This window comes from Eriocheir sinensis, chromosome 58 (assembly GCF_024679095.1).
Source record: "Eriocheir sinensis breed Jianghai 21 chromosome 58, ASM2467909v1, whole genome shotgun sequence".
Classification (NCBI taxonomy): Eukaryota; Metazoa; Arthropoda; class Malacostraca; order Decapoda; family Varunidae; genus Eriocheir; species Eriocheir sinensis.
Genome location: NC_066566.1, coordinates 11,624,322 through 11,635,865, shown reverse-complemented (window position 1 = coordinate 11,635,865; position 11,544 = coordinate 11,624,322). Strand labels below are relative to the sequence as shown.

Genomic DNA, 11,544 nt, shown 5'->3' with positions numbered 1-11,544 from the left:
AGTTGCTCTTGATGCTAGCTACAAATCAAGACTAATTTCACTTGAGTTTATCTCTGCCTTTCAGCATGTTATCCATAAGGCCCTCTTGTTTAAAGTTTTTAAAGTCTTGGCGTTGGTTGCCGCTCCCTTCAAGTGTTTTCTGAGTTTAAAACTGATAGGAGACAGTGTGTGCCTGTTGATGGCTGCTTCAGTTCTTTTAGTCCAGTTATATTCAGTGTCCTGGGACCCCCTCTTATTATTATTTATACATTTGATATATGGCTTGCAATAGAGTCTAGTAAGGTTGCATATGCTGACAACACACCTAAATATGCGGTAATTCCATCCCCACAGGATAGACAGAGAATCACTTCATGTTCTCACTCGTGATGTCTGAAGGGTTTTGTCTTGGTGTGATTGGTGGGGTATAAAACTGGACCCGAGTAAATCCTACTGTACATAGCATATGGTTATCAGTCGATCAAGGATGCGTTTTCCTCCTCACCCTGATACGTATTGTTGTCAGTGGTGTACCGATCCCAAATTATTTCTCACTGAAGATGCTTGGAGTTACCCTTGATCCCAAACTAATTTTTGAGTTGCACTTACGTTCACTTGCATCGGCAGTCTCACAAATAAATCTGGTCTGTTGTGCAAGTGCAGTCGGGTAAATTCCTCTAAAGATGTCCAAAACTGCTTTTACTCTTTCATACGGCCTCATTTTAAGTACTGTCAATCTGTTTGGATTTCTGCAGCCAAGTCAAGCTTACTGCTTCTTGATAAAGCGTTCAACCAAATTAAAGTTCTTCGGAATCTTTGGCATTGTTGTTTGGTGGGATTATTGTTTTAAAGTTGCATCGTCATTTGCTACACGACATACCTTGGGCCTGAATGACCGTTCCTTGTCTGTTAATCGACTAATACATCACAATTTTACTTCATCAAATCGCCGTTCGGCTGGAGGAATCCTCCACATGAGAAAGCTTCACGCGCCGCCGCCAGATCAGTTGCTTCACCGTTGCCACGCCGGAAGGACGTCAGCAGGGCTCCGTCCTGGTTTTCAACTCAACCAATAGGCCACGTGCTTGTTACGCAGGTACAGAGCCTCCTGCCCGTCATCCTATGTTAGGAGCGGGCAGGGCCTTGCAAGTGGCTGTTTCTACAATATTGTGTGGGCTGCAAGGCGACTTATTTGTGTTGTGTTGTCGCGGCAGGCTGCGCCGGCCGCCGGCCATGTCTGATCAGTCCCGGGTAGCTGGGGGCCCTCAACAGGTGTCCCCACGGCCACGTTCGGAGTCGAGGCGAGGTGAACCATACCTTGCCTCAGGGGGCTCGGGATCGTCGCAGGACGAGATGAGGCCACATGCTCCTGGTAACAGTCATGGTGGTAGCGGGCGCTCGTATCAGCTGATCGGTGCCCATAAACCACTTCGGCCCCACAGGCGTGCTCGGCCAGCTGCGCCCCCGTCCCCACCTGCCCCCTGGAACATGGTTTTGGAGGCCATTTCGGAGCTACGAGGTGGGGTGAACAAGCTAGAGGAGGACAGGCAGCCTGCCCCTCGTGTGGCTCCTGTGGTGAACGAGGGTGCGGGTACATCACGTGATGCGTGCCGTCCTCTGTCTCCTCCTCCTGGCTCTTTCTCAGGGTTTATGGATTCAGGCAATGAGGTTGGTGATATTAGTGTGTTTGCCCCAGGCAGTAGTGCTCTCATGCTGGGGGCCAAATCTTTTGGTCCACAGGAGTTGGTATCAGAGGATATTGACACACAGGTTGCGGACATGGTGAATTACGTGTTCGACAACGGCATGAGGGAGGAGGACTACAAGGACATCTGTGAGGACGACATTGTGAAGAGGCCGGCCAACTGTCACGCACTCGCACCTGTGGAATGTAACACGCAGGTGTTTGAAGCCCTCAGAGTAGATGCTAGGAAGGCAGACAGTCGCCTAAAAGAAGTCAACAAGGACATCCTGAGAGCGGCGACCATTATTACAAAATCCCTCTTGGTACTTGACAAGGTAGCTTCTGATGAGGGGAACGCTGAGGTGGCTTGCGAGGTCGGAATGATTAATGGCGCACTGGCTTTGTTGGGCCATGCAAACCACAGGAACAACCTAGCAAGGCGGCTGGTCATGAAACGGGAGATAAACCGTAAGTACTCGCACCTTTGCTCAGACAGGGTGCTTATGACCCGCTTCCTCTTTGGAGATGACGTGTCACAGTCGGCCAAGAATATTGAAGACGCGGAGAAGCTTAAGCACAAGATTACCACCAAGAAGTCTTCTTTGGCCTGGCGATTCCCTGGGGGGAGGACGAGGAGTTCTTGGAGTAAAGCACCAAACAGGAGCTTCTCATCCAGGTTCCAGCCTTATGGTTTGCCAAGACAGGCTACAGGGGCAATCAACGACCTGCACAGGCGAGGCAGGATACGGATCCAAAAAACGCGAAAGGCCGGGGGCACAAGGCTCGTCAGTAATTGAGGCAAGTAAGGACTTTGAAGCAGGTAGACTGCACTATTTTGTTTCTGAGTGGCAGAAATTTACACAAGACCCATTTGTTTTGGACATTGTTCAGCATTGCCACCTTAATATCAGTGTAGAGGACATAGAACATCTTTACTTTAAAGAGGTTGAATACCCATTTAATAAGGAACAGCAACAATGCATTTCTAAGGAAATTCGCAAGCTCTTGCAACTCAAGGTCATTCAGGTTACTCAAAGGACTGACGATCAAATTATTTCCCCCATATTCTTCAGGAAGAAGCCAAATGGTGAATACAGACTTGTGCTTAATTTGAAAGAGTTAAACTTACACATCCCATACAAACATTTCGAAATGGAGAATTTTGAGCAGGCAATCAAACTTATTCATGCGGGTGACTGTTTGGCTTCAGTGGACCTTAGGCATGCTTATTACTCAGTGAAGGTTGCAGAGGAACAACAACAATTTCTTTGTTTCACCTGGCACAGTACTGTTTACAAATTTACATGTTTGCCAAATGGAATTTCAGAGGGGCCACGACTGTTCACCAAATTAATGAAACCTGTCTTTGCTACCTTAAGAAAGAAGGGTTACAGGATCACCAGTTTTATTGATGACACGCTTATCATTCACAGTACAAGGTCAGGTTGTCTTGAAAGCATAACTGATACAATCACTTTGTTGAGGAGTTTGGGGTTCTACATTAATGAAGAGAAATCTGTCCTGATTCCTATGAAGTGTATAGAGTACTTGGGTAATGTTATTGACACGGAGAGTATGAAAATTTACTTGCCTGAACGCAGGCTGGATAAAGTAACACAAGGTTGTAAGTCCCTTCTGAGCAAGGAACGACACACCATCAGAGGGGTAGCTAGAGTGATAGGCATGCTTGTAGCTGCCACCCCAGCAGTGGAACTCGGTAAGCTTCATTACAGGAAATTAGAAGCAGCAAAGATTGTTGCCTTAAAGGAAGAGAAAGGTGACTTTAACAGGAAAATGACTATCACTAATGACATGAGAGAAGATTTGAATTGGTGGATAAATAACGTTTCAATTCAGGACAGACAAATTTTCAGAACAGGACCAGATATTGAATTGTACACGGATGCATCTCGCTCAGGCTGGGGTGGTCACCTAGACCAACAGACAGTGAGTGGTAATTGGTCAAGGGAGGAAAAACATTTACACATAAATGCTCTCGAGCTCAAAGCCATTCTCCTGACACTGCAAACATTCACACTTGAACTCAGGGACAGGCACATAAAGGTTTTCTGTGACAACACCACTGCCATATCGTATGTCAACGAAATGGGGGGTTCTAAATCGCAAACTTGCAACAACATATCTATTGAAAGTTGGGACTGGTGTGTGGGAAACAACTCGTGGATCATATGTTCGCACATAGTACCAGGCAAAGACAACATTATTGCAGACATAGCTTCTCGTAAAATTAATGACAGACGCGAATGGAAACTGGGTGAAAACATCTTCAGGGAGTTATCTCAAGTGTTTGGTACTCCTTCCATTGATCTGTTTGCCTCTAGAATTAATAAGCAAGTAAGCACGTTCTGTTCGTGGAAACCAGACCCAGAGGCAAAATATTTTGATGCGTTCTCATTTATATGGACACAGTTTCAACTTTGTTACATCTTTCCTCCGTTTTCATTAATTACTAGGTGCCTGCAAAAGCTAAAAGCAGAGGTAGCGAAAGGGTGGATGGTGGTGCCACTATGGACTTCGCAGCCTTGGATGGGCACTCTCCTCCAGTTGCTGGTCGATCACTCTCGTCTGATCATGGGGAAGGATGTGCTGACGCACCCATCTACGGCAGAACCTCACCCGCTATTGAAACACACGAGACTCATGGCGTGCCTTCTATCAGGGAATCCCTACGAGAACAGGGCGTATCTGCAGAGGGCGCAGAAATTGTTATGGCATCCTGGAAACCTGGCACAGAGAAGCAGTACAGGCCACACATCAGAAGGTGGGCCCAGTTTTGTCATAGACGGGATATCGATCCCGTTAATCCCACTGCACCAGAAATAATAAACTTTTTAACGGAAACATTCCACCGGAACGTGGGCTATGACAGTATCAACACAGCAAGAGGTGCTCTATCTTCATTGGGAATTGTAGTCAATGGCTGTAGGGCAGGGGTCCACCCTCTGGTGATCCGCTTTATGAGAGGGGTGTTCAATTTGAGACCAACCAAACCCAGGTACACAGACACTTGGGATGTTAAGCCCGTTTTGCAGAAACTGAGAACGATGTACCCACTGAAAAAACCTGTCACTTAAAGAAGTCACATTAAAACTCGTGATGTTGATGGCACTGACACAAGCTGCCAGAGTACAGGCGTTACACTTGCTGGTATTAAATGGCATTACTATAGGAGATGACTTCATTTCTGTGCCTTTGGGGGGAATTCTTAAGCAGGGTAGGCCTAGCTACAACATTCGTAGCATTAAGTTTCAGGCTTATCCAAAGGACGCCAGTTTATGCGTGTGTGAAACCTTGAAATGCTACATTAAAGCCACACAAGAACACCGACAAATCACTCAACTAAATGACATTAAATTATTCATAAGTTTCATCAAACCACATAAAGCAGTGTCTAAAGACACTATTGCATGTTGGCTTAGAACTATGCTTAATATGTCTGGGGTAAACACCAACACTTTCACAGCAGGTAGTGTGAGGCCAGCCGCGGCATCAAAAGCCAAAGCTATGGCTGTACCACTTGAATGCATAATGGCAAAAGCAGGATGGTCAAGGGAAACCACCTTTGCAACTTATTATGACAAGCACATTGTCACAGGGACAGATGCATTTCAGGAGGCAGTGTTGGAATAAGTACATCAGCGGACAGCAGCTTGGATGCCCATGTTTGACTCTAATGCAGCTGCTTTTGTGGGCCTCAAAGTTAGGTTAAGATTATGTTTACATGTTACATGCAAATCTTTATGTACATACATTAATAAATATGTTATGTTTACACAAGGTACTGGTGAGCCCGGGTTACAGAGACTACTGGGAGTCATAGTGACAGCGGATTAATATTTTTATGGTTTTATTTGGGGATGATGGATTACTACAAATTGTTCCAATTGCATAGTCCTCAACAGGTCAAGTTGTCATTTTGTTATATGTACATGCTCATACATGTATTTGCAAGGTCAATATGGTGTTATCTGTTTCCAATAAGGTTATTATTCCCCAAAATTCACGATACACATACGGTACGACACCCACATGGCTTCAAAGCCTCATGTGGAGGATTCCTCCAGCCGAACGGCGATTTGATGAAGTAAAATTAGAAAAGTACACGAGACTTACCTTAGGTCAGTTGAAGTGTACTTATAATTTTGCGAAGCAAATCGCCTCGGCTAATTGAAGCCTTCACATGCCCTCCTCTCCCACCCTTCGCTACTAATTACACTACTAATTACGCTACTAATCACACGACCAGATACCCTTTATTTCATGTGGGCGTTCGTACATGTCAAAGTCTGATCTGGCGGCGGCGCGTGAAGCTTTCTCATGTGAAGGCTTCCAACCAGCCGAGGCGATTTGCTTCGCAAAATTATAAGTACACTTCAACTGACCTTAGGTAAGTCTCGTGTACTTTTCTAATTTTTCCGGTGTTTCATCCCAATGTCCGTCACACTTCGGAATACATTTCCCAGTGTGATTCTTAATTTTAGTAATTGTGAAACTTTTAAAAGTGTAACTACCTCTCCTTTCTCTTAGTTGTCTACCTGCAGCTAGATTTCTCCAAAACTTCCTATTCTATACCTTCTTTCTCATACTGCATCTTCTATTATCAGAGAAGTGTTGCCTGCTGTGCCTTTTGGCTTATAGAATTCATGCTTTCCAGTGGGTCGCACTCATTGATTCATATAATAATAATATTATTATTAATATTCATAATAATAATAATAATAATAATAATAATAATAATAATAATGTAAATAGATAATAGTAATGATGATGATAGTAACAATAACAATAATAATAATAATAATAATGTCTTCTCAATGGAGGCAAGATATCTACTTGATTTTTTCCTATGAGGCAGATATTATATGCTACTCAGACAACGTTAACCTGTTACTTTATATTCCTACCAATAAATATATAAATTAGCTTGTATATATATATATATATATATATATATATATATATATATATATATATATAGTATATATATATATATATGTGTGTGTGTGTGTGTACCCATAGTCTATGGTGTGTACCAAATAAACTGTGGTTAAGTTGTATTACATATATATGGTTTCAATTGCTCCCCTTCAACGATTGTTAGTAGTCTTGGCCGACAACTCATCTAGAAGGGAAGCTGATTTCAAACCAACTGCTGTGTCTCAGGATAATGGTCCAACTGAGCAAGATGGAGGAGGATCACCACACACACGTCTAACCCCGTGCATGGGAGAAGATGGAATATAAAGGAGGAAGAAAACTCCCTTTAGTCTTCCTTTGTGCTGTGATGCTTCTCTTAATTCTGCAATTATTTTCATACTGGCAGTCGTTCTGGCTTTGCTAACTGTATGTCTTCCATTTTTCCATTATCCCGTTTACATGATTCGATGTAGTACGAATATACTTTGACACTTCAATGAAACTGAAATGGTCCACAAAGGCAAAGGTGACTTGTCTGAGATTCACTGCCCAACCAGCATTGTGAAGTTGTGGTAAAAAAATCCTCAGAGGAACTCAAAAGGGATCACGAAGTGCACAGGAGCTCAATAGAGATGCTCTGGCCATACAACATTATGAACTAAAAATGGTTGTTCCATGATACTTCGTTGTATCTGGTCAGCCATCTGTTTGCTGATAGGGTTAGGCAAGGTCAGAGTCTTGCTAGGATTGGTTAGTTTTGATTAGTTAATTTAAAATTAGCAATAGGGCGCTATTTTAGGTATACCACAAGTCTGTGTAGGATATGATTTACCGTGCTACAAATGCAAAATGCAAGATAATTCCACCTAAAAGTTCCACATTTAGCTGCTGTGTATAATATAAAGAACTTGGTGAGTGTAAGTTCAAATTTGTCACCGCACGTATTTCCCTGGCTAGAACATGCGATAAAGCTTGAATGCTAAGTGGCAAGGACAAATTTGTGAAAAGAGGTAGGTAAATTTACAGAGTATGTAACTGCATAATCATAAGTGAAAAGTAAGGATTCTCAAGTTATTAACTAGGCTACGAGTAGCTGCTAGTTCAGTTTTTGCATTAGTTATTATGGCATTTCTTATTATTATTTTAGTCACCGATATGTTCGTAGGGCTACAAGAAGGGAATATGAAACACGAAAATATATGTATACAGCATCTGACACAGCTCCACATAAACTTATTGTTTTTTGTTCTCTTGGTTATTTTCTCGATTTGGTGCATAAATGTCGCATCCTACTATCAGTTTTATTTTTTACTAGTTTCATATTGTGCTGCGTTAAACTAACTTAAAGGTTATGTTATTTAAATGAATAAAAGCCAGAATGAAGCAGTTCCTCTCTGTACCCGCGGGGCTTTGGGAACCAGTGCGCACGAGTTGCGGGAGTGACGTCACGGTTCCCCGCCACGTCATAACAATGACGTCGGCATGAACTATCCTCTCTCTTTAATCCATGGGTAACGGTGGGTTGACTGGGGTCACTATTGGATTTATACAGGAGAGGGGTACACAGCGTGCGAGGGTAATGGCGGCCTCGTCTCCTCCCTTGTCGGGAGGTTTACATCGAGCTGCTAAGACGAAGGACAGAGGACAGAGGCAAGCAAACACTGGTGGTCTGTCCGTCGGTGGCTCACCATTTTTTCACCACACTCTTACGCTGGTGCAACACAGACACCCGCAAACACTCATGCAAAGCTCCACACTCACATACCGGTACACTGTATACACGATGTCCACCGCTCACACAACAAATCACGCACACTCATCTAGCTTACACCCTCACTGTAGATCCACACACACAGCACACAGTGACACAGGGGCGAGATAGAGATGGGGAAAGTACTAGGCTTGGCACTCTCACAGGCCCCACACCGCGACGTCACCAGTTCTGAGGCCCACCTCCTAAACAGGCTACAGCACGTCTGTCTTTGCTGCTCCCGGAACCCTAACTGCCGCTCAGTGTTGACTGTTCACACACACACACACACACACACACACACACACACACAACAACAACAACAACAAAATAATAATAATAATAATGAAAAAAAAATATATATATATATATATATATATATATATATATATATATATATATATATATAACTATATCCAGCTGCTGTTAGTTGTTGTGGCTTCGGGGGTGGGGGGGGCACACTGTGGGTGGGGGGGGGCAATTTGAGTCTTGGGGGGGGCAACTGCCCCAAGACCCCAAATGCCCTGGGTGAGTGGGGGCTGGGGCTAGCATATTATATAATCGGCATATGGGCGGCATATGATCAGCATGTGGGCGGCATATGATCGGCATATGGGAGGCAAAGCGGCATATGGGAGGCATATGATCGGCATATGGGAGGCAAAGCGGCATATGGGAGGCATATGATCGGCATATGGGAGGCAAAGCGGCATATGGGAGGCAAGGCGGCATATGGGAGGCATATGATCGGCATACTACGTCGGGCCTCTGTTATGACGATGAGCAAAAATGACATCGGGCAGACGGCGTTTTGCACCGTCGGGCCGCCGCAACGTACAACACATGACGGCCCGCTGGAGGCCCAACGTACGTACTTGTGTTTGCTGGGTCTAACGCCTAACCTCGAGTTTCAGACACGCCCGCACAGCTTGTGAAGGCATGGGCGTGGGAGGTTTACGAGATCTGTCTGCCATGTGCCGAACCAACCACACCGAACCACCTGTTACACGTAATTTCCGCTTCCCTGACATCATTACCCTCCTGGGCACCTGAACGAAGGCCTATAGAATTCACGATATAATGGACGCGTCATGGAAACGATTATTTACATGGATATTACCTGATTAAAGATGACGTCGGCAGCGCCACCGCGGATTGCAATGTTGAGGTAATGGAGAGGCTGTCTGGATGCGCGCGCAACCCAGGGCTGCCATCTTCGCAGCAGAGAATTATCGTGCAATGTACTCAAAATTATCGTATTTACACCCAAATTATCGTACAGCCGGGAGAGAAGGGAATATATATATATATATATATATATATATATATATATATATATATATAATGGTAAAGATTCGTATTAGGTCCGTGCCAGTATCTCATAATCTAATTTATGAAACATCAGTATATCTTCATATATCTTTTCAACAAACCTTCAACAGTCATGGAAACGCTTTGAAAATCCAATTCAAGGATTTTTTTTTACTCTTGAAAATAGGGGATATATATATATATATATATATATATATATATATATATATATATATATATATATATATATATATATATATAGGTTTAGGTCAGGAGCATATTTAAACTACTCCAACCGAACTTTACGACCTACTAACGGGGGGGCTGCGCTCTCCTCGACCCTCCCCCCCCTACACATGTATATGTGACTTATTTCAGCGAGGAAGCATTTCTCGCAACACCGGCACCAGAGGAGGCGACGCGCTTTCGTAAACATTATCCCTTATTTTCATGAGTAAAAAAAAAGTCCTTGAATTGGATTTTCAAAGCGTTTCCATGACTGTTGAAGGTTTGTAGAAAAGATATATGAAGAGATACTGATGTTTCATAAGGTAGGCAATGAGATACTGGCACGGACCTAAAACGAATCTTAACCTTTAACTTATAACTACTTAATACATTGATCATAACATGAGTATTACAGATACATGAAATACTGCTAACATCATCTTTGCACTTCCTAAGTACAAACAGATCATTTAGGCTCCTCGGTGGGGTCGCCATGGTCTTCCTGAGTAGTACATAGGGATGGGCAAGTACCGTTAATTTGAGTACCGGTAGTACCGGTACCGAAAACTCAAGTACCGTTAGTACCGGTACCGGTACCGGTACCCAAAGGAGTTTTTTTTTCTTAATGACTTCTGATGAAATTCCCAAACAAATTTCCTGTAAAGAAAACTCTCTCTCTTCCTTCAACTTAATATCAACTAGAGTAGAAATGCAACGTTTAGGAGCCTTCTGATTAATGTAAAATCACTTAGGTTTAAGGACAGACCACCTAGTCTGTACCATGGGGTCTGTGTGGTCTAATTTTCTATGTAAATCTATGTAAATATGTAAATATTTATTAGCAACCTAAAAAAGAAAAAGAATCGGACATGAAGAATTATCCAGTAACTCCAATAAATAAATCAAATAATAAAATAATGGAAACGGGAGCTGTGATGGAAACGGAAAGCAGGACAAAATGGTGGGAGCTTGGGGAGACGGTCAGCGGGGCAGTGACTCAGCGTCTACATACAGGGCCCATACTGCGTGATACCACATGGAGGCGGGCGGGCGAGCGCCGAGCGTCACTAAGATCCTAACGGTACCGGAACTAGCGGCAATGCGCAGTGCCGAGTGATCATTAAGCTTCCCGGAACCCAAGTGATCATGAGGCTTCGCGGTACCAGTACCGATACCAGTTATCGATACCAGGTACCGGCGAGTGATCATTAAGCTTCCCGGAACCCAAGTGAGGTACCTGGTATCGATAACTGGTATCGGTACTGGTACCGCGAAGCATCATGATCACTTGGGTTCCGATAAGCTTAATGATCACTCGGCACTGCGCATTGCCGCTAGTTCCGGTACCGTTAGGATCTTAGTGACGCTCGGCGCTCGCCCGCCTCCATGTGGTATGGGCCCTGTGTGTAGACGCTGTCACTGCCCCGCTGACCGTCTCCCCAAGTTCCCACCATTTTGTCTTGCTTTCCGTTTCCATCACAGCTTCCGTTTCCATTATTTTATTTATTTATTGGAGTTACTGGATAATTCTTCATGTCCGATTCTTTTTCTTTTTTAGGTTGCTAATAAATATTGTTATTGTTATTAGACTATGATCGAGTACCCACTACCCATATCACCGAGATATCCACTCACTAAGTGGTGATCTCTCTCT

General features: G+C 43.7%; 1 pseudogene; it reads left to right on the top strand.

Annotated features, from left to right (window-relative positions):
* The first annotated feature begins 3,841 nt into the window (after window positions 1-3,841).
* LOC126985154 (uncharacterized) lies at window positions 3,842-5,736 on the top strand (annotated as a pseudogene).
* Window positions 5,737-11,544: the final 5,808 nt, after the last annotated feature.